Here is a 21,650-nt window from a genome sequence, read left to right as displayed (position 1 = left end):
TATTAAAGGAGCACTGCACATTCTTATAAATCTAAATGACAACTTTATTCTAAAAACTCAATTCTTGAGAATAATTGCTTCTAAATGGTTACTATATTACATATCATTATACTCTTTCAGTTTTGGTGGAAGCAACCCAGTGAAGTGTTTGAGATGTCCTTTGGAGTTAGGCCAACAGAGGTCCAAACCCTGGTTCCACCACACTATATATACAGTGTTGGATAAATTACTTAATCTTGCTAAATCCAGCTGTCTGTAAAGTAAGGGTAACTGTAGTGTCTTTCTAATAATGTTGTTCAAAGGTTTAAAGGAGACAATGCCTAGCATGCTGTCTGACACACAGTATACCGTCTTCATCTTCCCCCTTCCCTCCTCATTGGTGGAGTGAAGAATTAACCTTGGCCAAAGAGATGGGCATCTGCCTTCAGCTATGAGAACATGATCTCGTGAACTCAAAATGTCATAGGAGTGTCTTTGTTTGGCTGAAGGCTTTGGCCACTGAACAGTCTAACAATGTGATTTACAATGGGTGGTTTGGGCCAAGCAGTATCAGTTTTGCCTCTCGAAGGGGCCAGAAACTAAAACTTTCAGCCCAACACCAACATTCAAAAGGGGTTGGACACTAAAGGTCAGCCATGTAGGGGACAGTATGTAGTCAAGTCCCACTAAAAACTCTGGACACCAAAGGCTCAAGTGAGCTCCCCTGGCTGGCAATGCTCTGTTCATACTGTCACACATCGATGCCTGGAAAGTGACATATCCTGACTCCATGGTGAGGACAACAGAAGCTCTGTCTCTGGTAATTCCCCAGACTCTACCTTACATATTTCTTCTCTTCGCTGAATTTAATCTGTCTCCTTTTCTTAAAACAAACCATAACTGTGAGTATAACAGCTTTCAATGCATTCTGAGTCTTTCAAGCAAATTGCTGAAGCTGAGGTTGGTTTTGGGAACCCCCTAAACCTGCAATTGATGTCAGAAGTGGGGATTATATTGTGCAGAGAACTGGCTTCCTCTAATCTTGACACTAACAATAGAGTTAGTTAAACTTGCCCACTTTCCTCCTTTAAATCTACAAAGTCCAAAAAGCTTCGAAAGCTAGCTTACTTTACCACTCAAGTGAACTTATTAACAAAGATCTCACTGTTAAAATTCACTTTGACTTGATATTTACATATAAATTATATCCCATTGCTTATTTTTTCTCACACAAACAGTAAAAGCCATTCCTTCCCTATTCCCAATAATAGATATAGAAATTGTTTTGGGGTTTTTGTTTTGTTTTGGTAAAGTGAATGGTAGTAACATTTAGAAATGAATGAATCACACACAAGTAAAACTTCTAAATATTATTAGTAGTAGATCTGTCAAGGTCAGATGTTAGAAAATAAACTTCATTAAAAGATGTACTGGTTTTTGGCCGTGCGCGGTGGCTCACGCCTGTAATCCCAGCGCTTTGGGAGGCCAAGACGGGTGGATCATGAGGTCAGGAGATGGAAACCATCCTGGCTAACACAGTGAAACCCCGTCTCTACTAAAAATACAAAAAAAATTTAGCCGGGCGTGGTGGCAGGCCCCTGTAGTCCCAGCTGCTCAGGAGGCCGAGGCAGGAGAATGGTGTGAACCCAGGAGGCGGAACTTGCAGTGAGCTGAGACCGCGCCACTGCACTCCAGCCTGGGCGACACTGCAAGACTCCGTCTCAAAAAAAAAAAAAAAAAAAAAAGATGTACTGGTTTTGGCCAGGCACAGTGGCTCATGCCTGTAATCCCGGCACTTTGGAAGGCGAAGGCAGGTGGATTGCTTGATGCCAGGAGTGTGAGACCAGCCTGGCCAATATGGCGAAAACCTGTCTCTACTAAAAATACGAAAATTAGCCAGGCGTAGGGGCACGCGCGTGTAGTCGCAGCTACTCGGGAGGCTAAGGTGGGAGAATCGTTTGAACTCAGGAGGCAGAGGTTTCAGTGAGCCAAGATCGTGCCATTGTACTCCAGCCTGGATGACAGAATCTTGTTCTGTCAACAACAACAACAACAACAACAACAACAACAAAATGACTGGTTTCCTAACAAAATATTAGTTAAATCACATATTCCTTGTATTTCTCCTAAGTGCTTTGGTTGTTCCATGCAAGAAAATGCCTTGTTAATTTTTTTTAAACAAATGACAATTTGGTAGAGAGAATAGGAAGAACACCCCAAAGATCCTACTGAAATGTTGAATATGCTCAGGTTAATGCCCAGGAATGTGAATATAATGGATTTTATTCCATGAATAGGTTATATTATATAACACAGGTGATTTTGAGACAGATTATCTACATGGCCCTTACCTAATCAATTACGTATGTCTTTTACATTTTAGTCTAGAAGTCGAAGAGAAAATGGAGATCTGAAGCACGAGAAGGATTTGGCACACCACTGATGTCTTCAGAATAGAAAGTACACATGGCAAAGAATATAGGCAGCCTCTAGGGCCTACGGACAAGCCCTAGCTAACAGCCAGCAAGGAAGCAAGGACTTCAGTCCTAAAAACACAAAGAGCTGAATTCTGCCAAAAACAAGTATAAGTTCGGAAACAGATTTTTCCCCCCCGGGCTACAGACAAAAACTCAGCCTGGACAACCTTGATTTTAGCCTCATGATACCCTGAACATAAAACCCAACCAGGCTGTGTTGGATTTCTGACCTTCAGACCTGTGAGCCAATAAATGGGCATTGTTTTAAGCCACTAAATTTGTGATAATTTGTTATACAGGATCACAAGCTTCTGCAAGTCTTATATTAACTTCTCTTTAGTCTTTCACCCTGAAAACAGGAGTCAGTTATGGGCTACGTTTCCTTAACCACATAGACACCAGATTGCTATTCCTGAAACTGACAATTCTTGTACCCACTCTGAATAACGAATACAAAACAAGGTACTAAGTTGTATGTAAAGAGATCATTTGTGCCAGGCGTGGTGGCTCACACCTGTAATCTCAACACTTCAGGAGGCTGAGACGGGTGGATCACCTGAGATCGGGAGTTCCAGACCAGCCTGTCCAACATGGTGAAACCTCATCTCTACTAAAAATATGAAAATCAGTCGGGCATGGTGGCACACACCTATAGTCCCAGCTACTCGTGAGGCTGAGGCAGAAGAATCGCTTGAACCCAGGAGGTGGAGGTTGCAGTGAGCCGAGATCGTGCCACTGCACTCTAGCGTGGGTGACAGAGTGAGACTCTGCCTTTAAAAAAAAAAAAGAGAGAGAGAGAGAGAGATCATTTGGAAAACTCAACTGCCTACCTCCTGTGAGAAATGAACTCAAAAACACAGTAAATTACTTCCAACTTTTCTTAGGTCTTTTTAAAAGGTGAAAGTAAGTGGTAACTGCTGCTTCTTTTTTCATATTATTATACTTTAAGTTCTGGGTTACATGTGCAGAACGTGCAGGTTTGTTACATAGTTATACACGTGCCATGTTGGTTTCCTGCACTCATCAACCCATCATCTACATTAGGTATTTCTCCTAATGCTATCCCCCCCAGCCCCCCAGCCCCCAACAGGCCCCAGTGTGTGATGCCACCTACTCCTGTGTCCATGTGTTCTCATTGTTCAACTCCCACTTACGAGTGAGAACATGCAGTGGTTGGCTTTCTGTTCTTGTGTTAGTTTGCTTAGAATGATTGTTTCCAGCTTCATTCATGTCCCTGCCAAGGACATGAATTCATCCTTTTTTATGGCTACATAGTATTCTATGGTGTCTAATGCCACATTTTCTTTATCCAGTCTATCACTGATGGACATTTGGGTTGGTTCCAAGTCTTTGCTATTGTGAACAGTGCCACAATAAAGATACATGTGCATGTGTCTTTATAGAGTGATTCATAATCCTTTGGGTATATACCCAGTAATGGGATTGCTGAGTCAAATTGTATTTCTAGTTCTAGATCCTTGAGGAATCGCCACACTGTCTTCCACAATGGCTAAACTAATTTACACTCCCACCAACAATGTAAAAGCGTTCCTATTTCTCCACATCCTCCCCAGCATCTGTTGTTTCCTGACTTTTTAATTGCTGCTTCTTTAAACAGACTTGGGGATGGGTGCAGTGGCTCACATCTGTAATCCCAGTACTTTGGGAGGCCAAGGTGGGTCGCCTGAGCTCAGAAGTTCAAGACCAGCCTGGGAAAAATGGCAAAACCCCATCTCTACCAAAAAAAAAAAAAAAAAAAAAAAAAAACTGCTGGGTGTGGCGGCACAGGCCTGTGGTCCCAGCTACTTGGGAGGCTAAGGTGGGAGGATGGTGTAAGCCTGGGAAGTGGAGGCTGCAGGGAGCCGAGAACGCACCACTGCACTCCAACCTCGGTAACAAACCTGAGACCCAGTGTCAAGAGGAAAAAAAAAAAACCAGACTTGGAAAACAACCATATGTTCAGTGCAAAGTCTAAGTATTTGGAATGTGGGGATCATTGAAAAGGAATCTCTTCCAGTAGTTTTTCTAGAATATGTTTAGAATATGTTCCTACTGTTGCTCCCTATCTCGTTCTCTTTCTATTCACTTACTGCAACACTACCATATTTTTTATAAAACACTAATCTTATCGTGTTGTGTCCCTGCTCAAAATGACCAAGTTAAATGACCTTCAAGATAAAGTCATTCATTCATTCATACAATATTTCAGTGTGTACAATATGCTAAATTCTGTGTTAGTTGAAGTCAGCATTCTTTAAAAAAATTTAGTTTCCTTTTCTTAAACATATGCAAGGTATAACAGGCAACTGGGTTGAAGCTGTATTTTTATCACCACGATAAATATATTCTTATTTTAAAATTGACATTATTTTTGGTTGACAAATCATAATTATATTACATTTATAAAGTAGAATGTTATATTTTGATATATGCATATGGGTGTATAGCTATGCACACATACACAGATATCAAAATGGATATATATAGATATCTATATGTAAGTAGATATAGATTCTTAAACCATGACTAAAGGAATATTGAAATTATTTACTTTTTAAAACTAAGGTGACTGCCACTCGTAACAGATATGTTACTTTCTGAAATATTTCCAGATGCAGTTCCATATCATGTAAGTCTTATTCTTGCTGTCCCTAGATTAATGGCCTTTATCCTTTCAAGAGGAGGTCGGCCACCATCTAGAACAGAAGGGCCACTAATCGGCTTTGAGTTTCAGAGCTAACCTTTGGAAGTCTTAGATAACAAACTCGAATGACAGAATTTGAGAGTAAAAAGCAGTGAAGATCTCCAAGATATGTCCCTTTACAAAACAAAAGCAAAATGCAGATCATAAACAGCCAGTGTGGGAGCTCTCCCACACCTAGGGAGGAAGAAGAGAGAATATTAGGCAAAGAAAGAGGTAGAAGAGGGATGAAGAGCTCAGAGGCGGGGTTCAGGCTTTCTCCATATTGGTATTAATATTTGGCTTCCAGGGCAGTGGTGCAGAAGCCTGTCAGTGGCACAAAGGAATCCGTGGCCCTGTGGGCTGACAGTCCTCTTTCATTGACATTTCTTGGTGGCAGGAGTTGAGGGTGGCAGCGAGAGCACAGGACTGTCTGGGAATCCCTGTTTTTAGCCTTGTGTCCATCTAACCTGGTGAGAGAGAAATAAAAAACCACTGCTAAAGGAAGGAAAATGTCTGGATTGACTGAGTTAAAGTTGGTTATTTATTCCTCGTAGTTGGTGCCCATGTGCAGGGAAACTGAAAAGTCCTATGCTCTGTTCTGCCCTCTCCAGACCACCACACACACACACACACACACACACACACACGCACATGCATGCACAAAACAGAGGAAGACTGAGGAAGCCCTGGCATGGGGAGAAAAGGGGGAACCTCAAGTCCAAAGGCAATGGTAGGTCAGCAACAGATTCACTGGCTCAAAGTCCAGGTGGGGCCAATTGCATCAGCAGCTGATCCAACAAGGACAGAGCCCCTCAGGGTAGAGACCAGATTAGGGTGCAGAATCCAGGAAGGACACAGAGGTCAACTCAAGGACCAGCATGAATAAATGTGACAGCCCACACTCCCAGCCCTAGCCACAGTGATACAGCCTCCCCCAAAGATGGTTTCTTTAGTTGGGACAGAGGCAGGGCCTGCACTAGAGTGAGATTTGTGCAGTCACTAGGGTGACACGCAGTTAAAAGAGGCATCATTGTTCTCAGGGCCCTGTGGGTGCAGGGTTGGCACCTGAGAGTGGTGTCTCTTATTTTTATTTATTTATTTTTTTGAGACAGAGTCTCGCTCTGTCGCCCAGGCTGGAGTGCAGTGGCACAATCTCGGCTCACTGCAAGCTCCACCTCCTGGGTTCATGCCATTCTCCTGCCTCAGCCTCCCGAGTAGCTGGAACTACAGGCGCCCGCCACTACGCCCAGCTAATTTTTTTGTATTTTTAGTAGAGACGGGGTTTCACCGTGTTAGCCAGGATGGTCTCGATCACCTGACCTCGTGATCCACCCGCCTCAGCCTCCCAAAGTGCTGGGATTACAGGCGTGAGCCACCGTGCCTTGCAAGAGTGGTGTCTCTTTACATTTTGCATCCTAGGCCCCTCCTTCACTCCATCCTGCTCCTGGGCCTGAATGGGGAAATGGAAAAACTAATAAACAAAGAGGATTTGACACAGCTATTTTGTGTTCACTTTTTATTCCCTTTCAACCTGCCCAGTAAGGTGAGGGGTCAGAAGTGAGAATAAGGCCAGGTGCGGTGGCTCATGCCTGTAATCTTAGCACTTTGGGAGACCGAGGCAGGTGGATCACCTGAGGTCAGGAGTTGGAGACCAGCCTGGCCAACATGGTAAAACCCCATCTCTACTAAAAATACAAAAAATTAGCTGGGCATGGTGGTGGTCACCTGTAACCTCAGCTACTTGGCAGGCTGGGGCAGGAGAATCACTTGAACCCAGGAGGTGGATTTGCAGTGAGGCAAGATCACACCATTGCACTCCAGCCTAGGCAACAAGAGTGAAACTCTGTCTCAAAAAAAAAAAAAAAAAAAAGTGAGAATACATTATGGAAACAGCTCTATTTTTCTTTGTATATTAAAGTGGATGAACTTTGACCTCAATAGATGTGTCTCAAAAATTATTACACTATTTTATCAAATATTTCCCTATTCAAATTACTCCAACCGCTTTTAAAAAGTCTTTTTTTTTCTTTCCACCTTCTCTAAATATATCAGGTCCACTTCTTCTCATGCTATTGAAAATTACATGTTATCTCACTCAACATACAAAAGGAACCAAGCACTTCAATTTCCTAAGATTCACTAAGAAAGATGACCACTTCTATGCCCTGCCAGCCTAAAGCGTATTTCCTAGCATCCTCTTCTGAAGTCTGCCAAAAAGATGCACAATCTAAAATCTAAAACTGTCATAAATCTGAGATACTATGGCAACTTGCCTAATTTAAACTTTTAAAATGTGCGTCATTGCTCCTTTTACAAATTCCAAGAACTTTTGCATTTTTTATCTAACACAGAGGTACCTGTGGAGGTAGCAGTGTTGCATTGGAACCCGCAGCTGGAACCCATGGGCCTTATTCTCTGTGGTTTACCAGTTAGCTGAGGGTTCTTGGATGAGTCACTTGATCTTTCAGGGTATTACGTTAATCACATGAAAGAGCTGGTCGACACAACCTCTAAAGTTCCATCCTGCCCTAATATTTCTATCTTAAGTAGATGGTAACTTCTGATGGCATCTTAACCTTGCAAATTCATGAATATAGGCACCAAAAAGCTAAACAATTTGCCAATCATGGTAGGAGAACTGGTAGCATGAAAAGACAGAGATGGTAAAAATGAGACTCAGATGGTCAATAATAATCATAAAAGCAAACATTTAGATACTTTATAGTAGCTCCTATGAGTAGGCAATGTGCTAAGCATTGTCATGTGTTACCAGGCTTAATTCTCAGAACGATGCTATGGGAGAGGTACCTTTTTTTTTTTTTTTTTTTTTTTTACAGAGTCTCACTCTGTCACCCAGGCTAGAGTATAGTGGTGCAATTAAGACTCACTGCAGCCTTGATCTCCTAGGCTCAGGTGATCCTCCCACCTCAGCCTCCTGAGTAGCTAGGATTACAGGTGTGTGCCACCACGCCCAGCTAATTTTTTGAATTTTTTTTTTTTGTAGAGATGGGGTTTTACCATGTTGCCCAGGCTGGTTTTGAACTCCTGGCCTCAAGCGATTCTCCCACCTCAGTCTCCCAAAGTGTTGGGATTACAGGCATAATCTTGACATGGCCCCACTGGGCCAGCCATCCTCTGCCCTAAACCTCTATCTTTGGTGCATTTCTCCTCTTACAGATGTAGATTTGTCATGTTCCGCATCATTCATCTGACTGAAAACCAATATGCCAACTGCAGCCCATACTGTGTACTACAGCAAAAGCACACTGCTCTTATCCATTGGAATATGGCTCCACAATCAAAAGTTTAATTTTTGCTCCTTTCCAACATACACTGACAGGGAGAGGTACTTTTATTATATTCATTTTATAGATGAGAAAACTGGCACAGAGAGATTAAGAAATGTGCTCAAGTTGACACAGCTAGAAAGTCTTCAGCTAGCTCTGCTCCCCCATTCATTGCATCCAAAACAATTCAATTAAAACATAATGAAAAGTGCATGACAAACAAAATTCTAGAATCACTGTACATTACAAATATTTAACATAACCATTTCTGAAACTAAAACTAAGAATGCAGAAAAAGTTACTGAAAATTTATTTTCATGAGGTATCAGTGCATAGATGCAAAGTTGAAATTGGAAGACATAATCATGTGTTCATTTTATTCTAAAGATAAGAAAAATGAGTTGACTTAGGGTAGTGGCAGGACTGTGCCTGGAACCCAAGTACCCTCTTTTCCGGCCTCGTGCTCCTTCCACTGTTTTCCTAATACATATTTTTGGAAAGACAACAGGGGTTGAGAATGCAGGCTCTGAAATTAGACTGCTTGGTTTGAATTCCTGTTCTCATTCACTAGTTGTATAATCTCTTGCCTCAGTTTCCACATCTGTAAAGTCTGAGAAACAATAATACCTACTGCATGTGGTTGTTGCCATCCTCACATCAAACACTTAGAACCATCCCTGGTACCCAGGAAGCCCCTAATGAGTGCTGGTCTTCATTATTACCACAATAGCAATAGAACATTTGGAAAATCAGAAGGTCAAAAGGTCAAGAGCCACTCAACAGCTTGGCAAGGAGAGCATAAAAGGCATGTAAATCGCATATGAGGTATTCCAGACTTTTCATGTAAAAACTCCATTCCTTACTCTCCTAAGCACACCATGGAAACAACAGAGGTAAATAAATTGTTGTGGGGACTAGAGATGCAGAAATCCTAAAAGAAGTAATTTTACTGGCAAAGTTTTAGGTAGAATTCCTAGCTTCCAGCCTTAGCTTCATCACTGATAGTTGAGCTGTGGAAAGTCAAATTTCGTCTTTGTGTCTCAGTTTCCTTCTTAGAGCTTCCCTATCCAGGGATACTTTTCAAAGTTTCTCAAATTTCATTAATAACCGGGGTCTAAAAGGAGATTCCATATATTAATTTTAAAAATTCTAACCAAATGAACAATGTACAATCTTGATTCCCAAAACTTTTCTTCATTCTATTTTGCATCCGATTTCCTGCCATTATTAACTCGGTTCTGATTATAGAAAAACATACATAATTTGCAATTCAAACAGTCTTTAATCTTAAAAGGGTTTCCATTGTGGAAGAGAGAACAAGTTCCCCTAGCTCTGTCCTTGGCATAGCCCATCACTTGCTCAAGGGATCTTAACTCATAAAGGAGGAGCACTGTATAGCTTTAAAATGACTTCATTCCCATATTTACATATTTTTAATAGGGCTATGATGAATCTCCTTCCGCTTGACTCCTATTTTGAGCTGTGATATTTTAATCTCCATTCTTGCTGCAACTTAGCAGATGAATGTGCAGTGTGACAGAGCTCAGAGGAAATAGTATAAATAAAGCAAAGTGGAGCTATGACATCTCACATTTTATAGCTTTTTTATTGTAGCCGAAGCATAAACAGAGCACAGCTGTGTTATACTTACCGCTGTGAGCACTCCCTCAATCCGCACCCCCTGTTGCTTTTAAAAAGACAGTGCTCTTATTCAAAAAGCTTTGGCTGTGGGTAACATGGCCCCACCGGGCCAGCCATCCTCTGCCCCAAACCTCTACCTTTGACGCATTTCTCCCCTTACAGATGTAGATTTGTCATGTTCCGCATCATTCATCTGACTGAATACCAATATGCCAACTGCAGCCCATACTGTCCTACAGCAAAAGCACACAGCTCTTACCCATTGGAACACGGCTCCACAATCAAAAGTTTAAATTTTGCTCCTTTCCAACATACACTGCACCCAAATAATTTATGCACCCTCTCTTACTAGGAGACAGGAAATTAGCTGAAAGTATTCAAAACAGTGCACTCTCTTAATGACAGCCCCCTTTTAAAATGAAGAAGTTGTATTTCTCACTTTCAAGTTAACTCTTAGTCATGTTTGAGTGAAAGTTGGAAATGCCAAAAAGGCCAAATAGAGTGAAAGTTAAAAGAGTGGTGTTGAGATGAACAAAATAATTCTACGTGCTAATGCAATCATCAAGTTTTAGAATGTTTCAGGCTGGTTACGTATTTCAATCATTCTGAAGAAGACAGTATGACGGATAGCATGCACCCTCTATCCTCTAGCAATTGAGATTATATAATATGGCTGATTTGTCCAGAACAGGCACCTGATCTAATCCAAGCCAATCAGAGTCCTTCCTTAAGATATTTGATTTAAGGAGAATGGATAAAGCAGTGAGCTATAAAATTCCAGTGCTGTCATCAATGGTGACATTTCCTCCCATATGGAGAAATCTCTATTGCAGCAAGAAAGAGTGAAGCCGACATTCAAAGTGACACAGAGACAAGAGAAAGGGATCAAGCCCTGACAAAGTGTGACTCCCGGGTTCCAACTGTTCCTGAGGCCCAACTACGTTCCTGTCCTTTCCCCTCCTTGGTTATTTGCCTTCCTTGTATTCCTTTACCCAACAAATTCCAGGCTTATTTCTTAAACTGCCTCAAATTGGATTTTTATCACTTAAAAAAAAAAAAAAGAGTCCTAATTATTACACCTTCCAGAAGATTCTTTTTTTTTTTTTTCTTCGGATGGGTTTAGATTTATTCTTCCTTTTTCAAATACCACCACACTATTTATGGGAGGGAGGGAAAACCCTCTGGGCTTGTAGAGGAATGTGTAATGAAAATTCAAAAGACACATGCATCCAAGTGAAAAGAATATAGGGGCATAGTAGCCTATACACCAGTGAAGTGAAATGAAAGACAGGAAGATTGATTTGCATCATCATTAACATGGAGGGAGAAAAGCACAAGAACACAATAACTGCAAGAACCACCTCCATTGACACACGTAATTGTTTCGAAACAACAGACTCAACTGGGCTAACATAGGGGCAAAGTTGGTATCCCAAGCCTCCCAGCTATCTATCCGCCCAAAGTTGCTCTTCTGCCAAGCTCATTGTTTACCAAGCTGCCAGCCCAGCCCAGGGATCTGATTAGCAATTTGCACTTTTGTGAGAGGATTAACAGAATTCCTTTGTTTTGATGTCGGATTATCAAACTGCATCTTTAAAGAGGTGTGACCTCATCCAGATTCATAAGCCTGCTCCCTTGAGAATGACTTGAATTTTACTCCACTTGCGCAACATATAATTTCATAAAGGAGTTACTGTCAAAACATGGTACTCAATTCTTGATGTGTGTGAAGAAGCACATTTGTAATGTAAATAACCTCAGAAGTTTTGTGATATTTTAAAATAACCCATCTGGTGGGAAAACAAGGATTTTCAACCCATTTGGTTCCAGCACTAGTAAATTAGTGTGCCTCTAACTCATAGAACCCAGAGATAAACTCCATCCCTGGGCTGAGCCTCATGTTGCTTTTATTTTCAAGGGCAAGTATTTTAATTGTCCCAGAGTTCTTGATATATTTTTTTTTAAAGGAGGGCAGAATGCATAAGTGAGTAAACTGAGGAAAACCAAAGAATTTGGCTGCAAAGTGACAATGATATCAAATCATCTACAGCATAGTTCATATGAAAAAGGAAAATCAAATCAGAGTTTTGTATTTCTAACTGTATTCTGCAACAGTCAGCTAATCAGAAAAAGAAGTCCCTAAAATCTCCATCCAAATTTGAAACAAATAAAATTTCCAAGGGGGGCATCTATAGGGCAAGATGCAACAAATTAAGTGCAGACTTTGCACTACTGTAATCCTTACTTGAGGGGCACTCCTGAATAGAATGAACAAGAACAGTGTGGCCTACGGAGGGCATGCATTACTAGTGTGAAGACCTTATCTTTGGAAGTACGTAAAAGCACAGCCTGGCCATGACAAATGCCCAAAACGCCAGACACGGCTGCAGATCAAGTTGTGGCTTTACTCATTGACCAACGAAAAACCAAAACAACAAAACAATAAAAACATTCTGTTTCATAAAGAGGAAACAAGTATAATTAAATATGTATATTTACTTTTAATATCAATTAGACTGTTACCCTAAAGTTGATAGATTTTAGAATGTTTCTTTCAGTTAGCAAACTTTCAATTATACAGTGAGAGTACTAGGCAGGCCCTGATAAATAAGGCAGAAGGTGTGTTTGTCTGAAAGCATAGTACATACACACATGTCTGTTACATCAATAGTTCTTAATGGGTGGTTGTGTGGATTAATTAAATCACATGGAAAATAGTTTTTAAAATACCCAAGTCACGTATTCCCACCTTATAGCCAGTGGATGGGGTGAGAGCATATTTTTCTAAAAAAGTCTCAATTAGTATTCAATGAATGCCTCCTTAAACAGCTCTCTCTTATATTTAGAAATTGCCCTTCTACGTGGATTATTTCCTAGTCTTGCCTTACTCATGAAATTGGAGAAGTCTTTAAAAAGGTGGATCATGTCTCTTATGAGCCTCATACAGTGACCCACACATAGTTTTGTGTTCAAATATCAAGTTGGATAAATAAATTCAAAAGACGGTGGTTAATTAATATGGATGTGATAGATGTATCTTAGCAGAGAAAAACTTCAGGGAGAGTAGGAATGAACACTAAAAATAACTAAGAATTTGACTTTAACCCCAAAGCTTCCTACATGGAATTCAAAAAGAAAACAATGTACATTATTTATGACTTCTCTGACCATAAATACAGAACACCAGCCAAAATCGGCCTGAGATTATTCATGTATGCAACAAGTATTGCTCCATTTGCGAGGAACTATCCTGGGCTCTAGAGATAGACCAGTAAACAAAACAGAACAAGTTCCTTGCCCTCACGCAGCTAATATTCTTAGGGAGATCAAAAACAAACAAGATAAATGAACATATATATATACACACATTAAGTTAGGGAAGTGCTAAGGAGAAAAATTAAAGTAGGGAGAAAAGCAAGTCTTTGGTAGTAGAAGGGAGGGCCTCCCTAAGAAGCTGCCATTTGAGTCAAGATTGGAAGAAAGTGTCGGAATGAGTCACGCGGTTAACAGAGCAGAGACCACCACAGGCTGAAGGAACCTGGAGGAGAGCAAAGGCCCCAGGAGAGTTGGTGGCTTCCACCACGTAGGAGAAAGAGCAACGAGCAGTATGGTAGTATGGTAGGGAGGAAAATGGCGGAAGGGGAAGTCAATGAGGAAAGGGGGTATGGAGGAAAATGGCGGAAGGGGAAGTCAGTGAGGAAAGGGGGTAAGGGCTGACTCTGCTCCTCAAGGGTCATAGTAAGGACTCCCCTGACGTAGGAAGCCATTGGAGGTCACTGAGCACAGGATGACATCTGACTAATCTGATTTACACTTCAAAGGTTCACCCTGGCCACGATTTGTGAGAAGACTAAAAAGGAGCCAGTAGAGGAGAAGTCCAGTTAGGAGCCTATAGCCACAATGAGAAATGATGGTGGCTTGACCAGACAGGAAACAGTGGAGGTGGTGAGAGGTGCTCAGATTCTGGAACTATTTTGAAGGTAGTTTTGTTGAGGAGTTAGATGTACAGTAAAAGCAAAAGAGAGGAGTCAAGGATGATAATGAGGTTTTGGTTCTGAGCAATGGGAAGAATAGATTTACCCTTAACTAAACAGAAGACTTCAGGGAGAGCAAGTCTGAGGGACACATCAGGATACCAGTTTTGCATGTGCCAAGCAGAGCTATCAGGTAGTCATATGGATACGTGTGTCTGGAGTTTAGAAACGAGGTTGCAATGTAAAAGAAATGTATATCCCCAAATAAGAGTTGTCCTAGCTCTGACCACTACAAGTGGCAGGTTCCAAATGAGTATATATGTATGTATTTATTGATTGTGATTGATTGAGAATGCGGTCTCCCTATATTGCCAAGGCTGGTCACCAACTCCTGGGTTCAAGCTATCCTTCCACCTCTCCCTCCCTAACAGCTGGGATTATAGGTGTGAACCACCCCGCCTGGCCCAAATGAGTCTTTATTTAAAAGATACAGCAGAATTGACAGTGTCTTTGATGATGGTCTTTAAAAATCACAACTACCTTTATGTAACGATTTGTTTTTAATAGAGACAATTCCTTAAAGCTAATTCTATACAGATAAATCATAAGGAACTAAATTCACTGTCCACATATGTAGTTACATGGGTCCTCCCTTATCCATGATTTTGCTTTCTGTGGTTTCAACTAACTACAGTCAACCACAGTCCAAAAATCTTCAATGGAAAATTCCAGAAATAAACAATTCATAAGTTTTCTATTGTGGGAGTAGCATGATAAAATTTTCCTGCTGTCCCACTCTGTCCTGCCCAGGACATGACTTCTCCCTTTGTCCAGCAAATCCCCACTGTCTATGCCACCTGCCTGTTAGTCACTTAGTAGCAGCTTGGTTATCAGATCCAGCGTCATGGTATCACCATGCTTCTGTTCAAGAAACCCTTATGGCAGCAGTCCCCAAACTTTTTGGCACCAGGGACAGGTTCTGTAGAAGACAATTTTTCCACATACTGGTTGGGGGGTACTGGGGCTTGCAGAATGGTTTCAGGATGAAACTACCACCTCAGATCATCAGGCATTAGTTAGTGATACGGCTTGGCTGTGTCCCCACCCAAATCTCATCTTGGATTATGGCTCCCATAATCCCTAAGTGTTGTGGAAGGGAACCTGTGGGAGGTAATTGAATCAGAGGGGCAGTTATCTTCATGCTGCTCTCATGACAGTGAGTTCTCACAAGATCTGATGGTTTTATAAGTGGCTTTTCCCCCTTTGCTTGGCACTTCTCTCTCACGTGCTGCCATGTAAGATGTGCCTCTTCCTCTACCGCCATTATTGTAAGTTTCCTGAGGCCTCTCCAGCCATGCAGAGCTATGAGTCAATTGAACCTCCTTCCTTTATAAATTACCCAGTCTCAGATATTTTTTCATAGCAGCATGAGAACAGACTAACACAGTTAGATTCTCATAAGGAGTGCACAACCTAGATCCCTTGCATGCACAGTTCACAATAGGGTTTGTGCTCCTACAAGAGTCTAGTGCCATGGCTGCTCTGATAGGAGGCGGAGCCCAGGTGGTAATGCTGGCTCACCTGCTGCTCACCTCCTGTTGTATGGCCCGGTTTCTAATAGGTCATGGACTGATACCAGTCTGCATCCCAGGGACTGGGGACTCCTGCCTTATGGTACCTCACAATGTGCCCAAAGCATAAGAATCATAGTGATGCTGGCAATTTGGATATGCAAAAGAGAAAGGGTAAAGTGCTTCCTTTAAAAAGTGAAAAGGTGAAAATTCTTGACTTAAGAGAAAAAAATCTTATGCAGAGGCTGCTACGGTCCACGGTAATAACTAATTTATCTGTGAAATTGCAAAGAAGGAAAAAGAAGTTAATGCTCATTTTACTGTTGCACCTGAAACAGCAAAAGTTATGGCTGCAGTGCATGATAGGTGCCTAGTTAAGACGAAAAAGGCTATGAACTTTGTGGGTGGAGGACACGAACAGAAATGAGTTCCAACTCATGGGAATGTGTTGCCCCTCAAAGTATTGAGCTTAAATGAAGATTTCAGCAAGGGATCTCCTGAAATGAGTAATATCAAACCATTTACTGGAAACAAGGGATGGTTACACAGATTCTGCAATACAGAAGGTCATTAGTAGCCTAAGACTAAGTCACAATACTGACGGCATTTATCTCGCTTCATCTCATCATGTGGGCATTGTACCACCTCACATCATCACAAGAAGAAAGCTGAATCCAGTACCTAAGATATTTTGAGAGAGAGAGAGAGACAGACCACATTCATATAATTGTATTATGGTATATTGTTATAATTGTTCTATTTTATTATTTGTTATTGCTGTTAATCTCTTATTGTGCCTAATTTCTAAATTAAATTTTATTAAAGATATGTATATGTAAGAGAAAACACAGTACAGACTGTCCCCAACTTACAATTCTACTTATGAAGTTTCCACTTTACAATGGTGCAAAACCATTGTTTTTCACTTTCAGTAATCAATAAATTACATAAGATATTTAATCCATTATGACAACATAGGCTTTGTGTTAGATGGTTTTGCCAAACTGTAGGTTAATGTAAGTTTTCTGAGTACATTTAAGGTAAATTAGGCTAGCTACGATGTTTAGTAAGGTAAGTTTACTAAACGCATTTTTGACTTAACAGTATTTTCAATTTACAATGGGTTTATCAGGACATAACCCCATTGTATGTCGGGAGCATCTGATATACGACTAGAGTTAAGATAATCCAGAGAAATAAATGTTAGCAACATCCCTGCACATGTGTGTCTCACACCTTTCCAGGAATGGCAAAAAAACTTACACTTTGGGTTCTGAGGGTATGTTGGGATGTCATGCTGAGTACATTTTAAATTTGATGTTTTATCTTTAAGATTTATATGGCAGCCGGGCATGGTGGCTCATGCCTAGGCTGAGGTAGGAAGATCACTTGAGCTCAGGAGTTTGAGACCAGCAGGGGCAACATAGTGAAATCTCATGTCTACCAAAAGAATTAGCTGGGCATGGTGGTGCATTTCTATAGTCCCAGCTACTCAGAAGGCTGAGGCAGGAGGATCAATCGAGCCCGGGAAGTAGAGGCTGCAGTCAGCTGTGATCATGCCACTCCAGCCTGGGCAACAGAGCAAGACTTTGTCACAAAAAAAAAAAAAAAAAAGAGAGAGAGATTTATGTGGCATTTTAAAAATAAATTTAAAAGATCAAATGTTTTAAAATCTTTACTAACTACAGTAACCTCTCACTTAACATTTTTGATAGGTTTTGGAAACTGTGATTTTAAGCTAAACAAAGTATGGTATATCCTCAAATAATATTGTCTAGTTCAACTTCATTTCATTACAACATTAATGAGGAAAATAACTGGTTCCATTATATGCTGTTTCACTTAGAGTTGCAGTTTTCAAGTCTACTGACAATGTTAAGTGAGGATTTACTCTACCTAACTTTCCCAAAATTATTATAGTAAATTAACTTTGATAATTGCCTGCTACTTTACAATCATTATCATCACGTCATCACTATCATCATCATCATAGCTGTCTTTTATTAAACCCTACTAGGTTCTGGGCTTTATATTTTACTTTTATAGTACCTCAAACCAGGCCCTGTGTATTATATGTATTAAATATAAGTGTAATTAATACTATTATCAATCCTATGTTATTCATAAATATTTCTAACACTAAGGCCAGATGCTTCATGAAAACATCTTGTAAATGGAAAAACTGCTTTCTCTCTATATGAAATAAACAACAGTGAAGAATAAAACAACATACATAAATATATGAAATTGGCAAGAATTGAGAAATCTGTACTCCTGGGTACTTGTCATATACTTGGGGAATACCTGTCAGAACAATAGCTTTTTACAATATCCTACCCCAGGATCCATACAGTATATCAACAATCTATTTGTTTGCCTTGCAAGTTAATTAAAATTAAAATAGCACTTGTAGAAATAAAGAACAAGGAATCTAAAACTATTGGTCTTTAGTAAATAATGAAACAATGTAAAAAATATTGAGGCAGGAGAATTATGTAATTTCTAAAAATCCAAGTAGCCTTTAATCAAGTATTTGAGATATAGCTGAAGGTCCAGAAAAAAAGATAAATAGAAAAGTATATTTCTACAGGCTTGAGTATTCCTTCCAAATCCCACATCCATTTAAGTTGGCAGGGCATATCAGTGGTTTATTTGGACATTGTCCACATTTGTAAATGAGCATCTTCGTTTCTGTATTTTGGCATGGGGCCATGTAAATGATTATACTGGTATATATTTAATGTAGTAGATATAAAACATGGCACAAAGTAGAAGTACCAATTTTAGAAAACCATAAAACTCATCAAATTACTTCTCAAACGTCTTCAACATAAGTAGCCTGCAAACCATGAGTTGCTGGATACAGCATCTCCATTAACATGGTCGTTTGAGTAACTTTCCATCCTCCTCACATATCACTTTCATCCTATCCCTGTAGATCAAGCTTGTCCAACCCACAGCCCAGGACGGCTTTGAATGTGGCCCAATACAAATTTGCAAACTTTCTTAAAACATTGAGATTTTTTTGCAATTTTTTAAAGCTCATCATCTATCGTTAGTGTTAGCATACTTTATGTGTGGCCCAAGACAATTCTTCGTTTTCCAGTATGACCCAGGGAAGCCAAAAGATTGGATACCCCTGCTGTAGATCCTGTCTCTGCAAAAGGAGTGATGCATGGCAGAGACTCAGATGTGCGTTCCCTGGGGGTCTATTCTGTCACCCTCTTCAAATCACTCCAGGAGATGGAGTGAGTCCTGGTGAAACATGCTGGAGAAAAGACACACAAGCTTCTCTGACATCTTTCATGAAAGATGATGATAATTTTCTTACAGGGAATATTAAGGCCTTTTACTGTCATTTTAAACTAAAAAGGAAAGTAGGACTAATATACATAATCAGTAAAATTGTTAAGTAGGCAAATTTTATTTCTCCAAATCCTACATCTTCTTTGATGACAAGCTTCTTTCTTTTTCTTCTGTCACTTCTCTCCCCAGACTGTCTCTGGCCACAGTTAAGTCCAATTTATCTATTCACATGGGGTTGAATCCCAACTGAGCAGCTCATACTTAGAATATTCCCTTTGCTTTCTCACTCTCCCCATCAAAATGCACCCACTTAATGGTCTATTAGCCAAAGCCCAAACTTTGAATTTCCAAGATCACAGCTGGCCAAACGATAATACAATTGGTGTCAATATGCCAGTGGTTAGAGGCAGAAATGGAGTTTGCAAGGGAACTTCAGAAGTAATTCAATCCTTCACTTAAAACTGGAATCTTGTATGTAATTTCACCATCACCATCTCAGATTTTGTCAGACTCTCTTTCCAGATATCAAAATTCACTTCATTTGGAGGTAACACATATAATTCTAACCTTCCTCTACTGGTCTCAGTTTTGGAGTGACACAAAGTCACTTATCTTCACATCCAGATGCAAGCTCGACCCTTTGCCCAGCTTGGTGCCCTAGGATGCTGACTGCCATGGATCACATCAAAAGACGCCCCTGTTCCAGGCTTCTGATTGGGTTTTGAAAATGGGAGGCATCAGAGGAGATTAGACAGTAGAAGAGTGAGGTGAGGCCATGCATTCCTGCAGCCCTGCCTTGAAGGTGACTGTCAGAGCATGGTGATGTCTCTCCATTCAGATGGGCCTCTCCAATACAGTGCTTTTTCTGGTTCCTTCAGGCCCAGCGGTGGTGACAACAGCCTGCTATCATTATCCCCAGCGTAGGGTACCAATCCTCATTCTCCTTGGTTTGTTTTCTTTAAAACAACTTTTTTGAGATGTTTATATAATACAATTCACCCATTCAAAGCATACAATTCAATGACTTTTAATATATTCACAAAGTTGTTCAATCATCACCACCAATTTTTGAACACTTTCATCACCCCAAAAAGAAACTCCATGCCCCATCAGCAGTCACTCCCAATTTCTTGCCAACTTTGCATCCCCAGGTAGCCATGAATGTACTTTCTGTCTCTATATATTTGGTTGTCTGGATATCCATTTCATATAGATGGAATCATACAATACGTGTTCTCTCTTGTGACTGGCTTCTTCCCCTTAGCATAAAGTTTTCAAGGTTCATCTACATTGTAGCATGTATCAATATATTATTTTTATTTTATTTATTATTATACTTTAAGTTTTAGGGTACATGTGCACAATGTGCAGGTTAGTTACATATGTATACATGTGCCATGCTGGTGTGCTGCACCCATTAACTCATCATTTAGCATTAGGTATATCTCCTAAAGCTATCCCTCCCCCCTCCTCCCACCCCACAACAGTCCCCAGAGTGTGATGTTCCCCTTCCTGTGTCCATGTGTTCCCATTGTTCAATTCCCACCTATGAGTAAGAATATGCGGTGTTTTTTTGTTCTTGCGATAGTTTACTGAGAATGATGATTTCCAATTTCATCCATGTCCCTACAAAGGACATGAACTCATCATTTTTTATGGCTGCATAGTATTCCATGGTGTATATGTGCCACATTTTCTTAATCCAGTCTTTCATTGTTGGACATTTGGGTTGGTTCCAAGTCTTTGCTATTGTGAAATTTTATGCTATGTGTACCTCTTTTTTCATCAACTTTTAAGTTCCAGAGTACATGTGCAGGATATGCAGGTTAGGTAAACGTATGCCATGGTGATTTGCTGCACAGATCAACCTATCACCTAGGTATTAACCCAGCATCCATTAGCTATTCTTCCTGACATCATTTCTTTTCATTGCCTAGCAATATTCCGTTGCATAGATATACCACATTTTATTTATCCATCAGTTGATGGATATTTGGTTGTTTCAATGTTTTGGCTATCATGAATAATTCTGCTATGAACACTGTATATAAGTTTTTGTGTGAACACATGTTTTCATTTTGCTTGGGTGGATACCTAGGAATGGACTTGCTAGATCATATGGTAACTCATGAGGTTTAATATTTGAAGGAGCTGCCTGACTGTTTTCCAAACAGCTGCCCATTTTGCATTCTCAATGGTAGTGTATGCAGGTTCTAATTTCTCCATATCATCACCAAGACTTGTTATTTTCTGTCTTTTTTATTGTAGCTATCTTAGTGTGAGGTGGTATCTTACTGAGGTCTTGGTTCTTAAGCCCTGTCTATATTCTACTTCCCTTACTAAATTCTCCTCAAATCATTTCCTTTAAGACCATCATTTGTTTCTTGCCTGACTCTGATGGACTCAAAGGTGATACTTTTTTGAAGGCTGTTTTGAAATCCTCCCCAAGTTTCTCGTTTTCCAGCTACTCAACTCCTCTTTATATGAACTCTCAGTTTCTAGATTTATCCTCTAATTCACCAGCTTTAGACATTAAATCGTCAAGGTCCTTCCAATTATTTTACACACGTAACATTATGTGAATTGACCAGGATACATTTTACTGGGTGATTATCTCATTGGTTATGAACACTATCTTCTATTAATGGCGTTAAAGGTGACATCACCTCTTGCTTGAGCAGCTATGCCTTACTGTTGACTTACATTGAACATAGAATCAACCAGAATATTTT

At 40.3% G+C, this 21,650-nt stretch overlaps 1 protein-coding gene across 11 annotated transcripts in view; it reads right to left on the bottom strand.

Annotated features, from left to right (window-relative positions):
- Positions 1-21,650, bottom strand: part of SOX5 (SRY-box transcription factor 5) — a 1,033,373-nt gene that overhangs the window by 833,022 nt on the left and 178,701 nt on the right. The gene's annotated exons all lie outside the window — the stretch shown is intronic.

The sequence above is a fragment of the Pan troglodytes genome, chromosome 10 (assembly GCF_028858775.2).
Source record: "Pan troglodytes isolate AG18354 chromosome 10, NHGRI_mPanTro3-v2.0_pri, whole genome shotgun sequence".
NCBI classification, from domain to species: Eukaryota; Metazoa; Chordata; class Mammalia; order Primates; family Hominidae; genus Pan; species Pan troglodytes.
This window is presented reverse-complemented; position numbering and strand designations above follow the sequence as displayed.